This window comes from Euphorbia lathyris, chromosome 1, assembly GCF_963576675.1.
Source record: "Euphorbia lathyris chromosome 1, ddEupLath1.1, whole genome shotgun sequence".
NCBI classification, from domain to species: Eukaryota; Viridiplantae; Streptophyta; class Magnoliopsida; order Malpighiales; family Euphorbiaceae; genus Euphorbia; species Euphorbia lathyris.
The window spans coordinates 48,201,219-48,203,870 of NC_088910.1; the positions used below are offsets into that span (position 1 = coordinate 48,201,219).

Consider the following 2,652-nt stretch of genomic DNA (forward strand, 5'->3'; position numbering starts at 1 on the left):
TTAGGAAGATAGATATGGAGTAGGAACCACAAGAAGAGGCAGTTTTCTATGAGCCGTGAGACCAGTGGTCTCAGTCATGTCCATATCTTGTAATGTTGTTGCTACACCATGTAATTCCCAATCAAATTTGTACATTAACTTTGCCAAAGCAAGCTCAACTGTCCTCATTGCAAACTGAATTCCTAGACAGATTCTCCTACCAGCTCCAAATGGTATGAATTCAAAATTTTGTCCTTTGAAATCTATACCACTTTTCAAGAATCTTTCTGGCAAAAACTCCTCAGCTCGATCCTATATTGCAGGATCTCTTCCTACTGCATAAGCATTGATGAACACTTGAGTTCCTTGTGCAATATTAAACCCTTTTATCTTCACATCTTGGGTTGAAACTCTAGGAATTAATAATGGAAACGGAGGATGCAGACGCAAAGCCTCTTTTATCACTGCTTTTAAGTAAGGGACTTCATGGAGATCATCTTCTGTTATTTCTGATTTGTTTTTAGCAATTTCTCTTATTTCATTCTGAAGCTTTTTCATCATCTCTGGATGCCTTAAGACCTCTGCCATTACCCATTCCAAAGCAGTGTATGTAGTGTCTGTACCTGCTCCAAAAACATCCTACAAAATTAATTTATTAGAATCTCTTCCCTTAAATTTCATGAAGCTAAAGGAATTAATAGTTACTTACTAGGATGATGGCCTTGATGCTAGTTTTATCAATAGGAAAAGCAGCCATGTTTTCCTCTTGAATCCAAAGCAAAACATCAACTAAATCTTTGTTTTTGGATTCACATCTCCAATTACCATTAGCAACACGTTCATCAACTACTCTCTCAAAGAACTCATCCAACTATTTACCTACTTTCTCAGCTCTAGCATACAACCCTTTAGCACTACCTATCCAATCAAGCCATGGAATAAAGTCCCCAACATTAAAAACCCCAAAAACCTCCCCACCCTCTCTTAACAAATCTCTAAAACTCCCCCCTCCTTCTCTATACTTCCTCCCTAAAGCTACTCTACACACTATATCATTACTAGCATTTGCCAAGATTTCACTTAAATTGACAGGCAAAGAAAAAGAAGAAGAAGAAGAAGAAGAAGATTTGATCTGATCAATCATAAAATTTGTCTCTTCTTCCCTTACATCTTTATAGGATTGCACTCTTTTGTTACTCAAGAGATGAACAACGGCTATGCTTTTCATCTGTCTCCAGTAGTCACCATATGGAGCAACGGTAATATCTTTGTGGCCATATGAAAGTATTTGACTAATTTTTGATTTAGGCCTGTCTGAGAAGTTAATATCATGGATTTTCATGATTTCACGAGCCATGTCTGCTGATGAGATAACAAGAGCTGGAACACTGCCCAGGTGAAGCAACATGATCGGGCCATAGATTTCAGCCAATTTACGAAGAGAATGGTGAGGATAGAACCCCAGTTGGTGGAGATTTCCTATGATTGGAAGCGTAGGTGGAGAAGGCGGTGATAGAGCGGACTTCTTGCTGCTAAATGAAGAACATTTCAGCAGGATGATGAGTAGGAAAGATAAAGCTAAGAAGATGGATATTGTGAAGTAGGGAGAGGTTACATGTTCTTTTGATAAGCTTAAACTCAACATTTCTCAACTGTAGGGGTTAATCTTCAAATTCATTAATATATATAATAGTTTAGATTTGTAAACTCAATGTGCTAGATATTTAATTATTTAAATTGGAATCATTAATTGAAAAGAAAAAAGAAATTAAATTATTGTATCACTGTTAAATAAATTTCTTTCGGATAAGGTGTAAAAATACCCCTAATATTGTGAGTCTGTCAATTTGAGAAATAATTCATCAAATTATCTTTCTCGGTCATGAATCTTGTTATGTACAGTTCACATGTGTATAATTTTCTTACTAATTAGTAACTGGTCACAAACATATGATTAAACAAGAAAAAAAAATACTGTATTTTGTACGAGATGGACAAAAAAAAATTCAAATATTTCACCAAATTTAAAAATTTTAATTTTCAATTCTGTTATTAAATCATAAAAAATATGAAATCTTTTTTTAGAATCAACGCACGTGCAATTGGTGCAAAATAAGGAATAAAATATTTGTATTTTATAATAATGTCTGAAATTGACCCAACTTGTCAACATTAGGGGTAAAATTACTCTTCACTGCCAACGTTAGGGGTAAGATTGCAGAATTTTAGACGTTGGGGGTAAAATTGCTCCTGGTTGGAAACGTTAGGAGGTATTTTTATATCTTATCCTATTTTCTTTTTATATTGGAAATAACGATGTGAAAAAATATATTTTGTTAAATATAAAATATAATTTTACCAAAATCAAATAAATATATTAAAAAGAATAACCCTTAACGTTTATATCTAAGAGCAATTTTACCTCTAACGTCTAAAATATGATGTAATTTTACCCTTAATGTTGGCAGCCAAGAACAATTTTAGCTCTAACGTTGACAAGTTGGATCGATTAGAAAAATTATTCATCAAATTATCTTCTCGGTTAAGAATCTTGTTATCTACACTTAACATGTGCATCATTTTATCACGTATTAGTAACATATGACAATCGTATGATCATATGTGATTTTTTTTAAATAAAAATATATATTCTATTTTGTATGAGTTGGAAAA

General features: G+C 33.3%; 1 pseudogene; it reads right to left on the bottom strand.

The window, feature by feature from the left end:
- LOC136218048 (cytochrome P450 736A117-like) lies at window positions 1–1,624 on the bottom strand (annotated as a pseudogene).
- Between the last annotated feature and the right edge of the window lie 1,028 nt (window positions 1,625–2,652).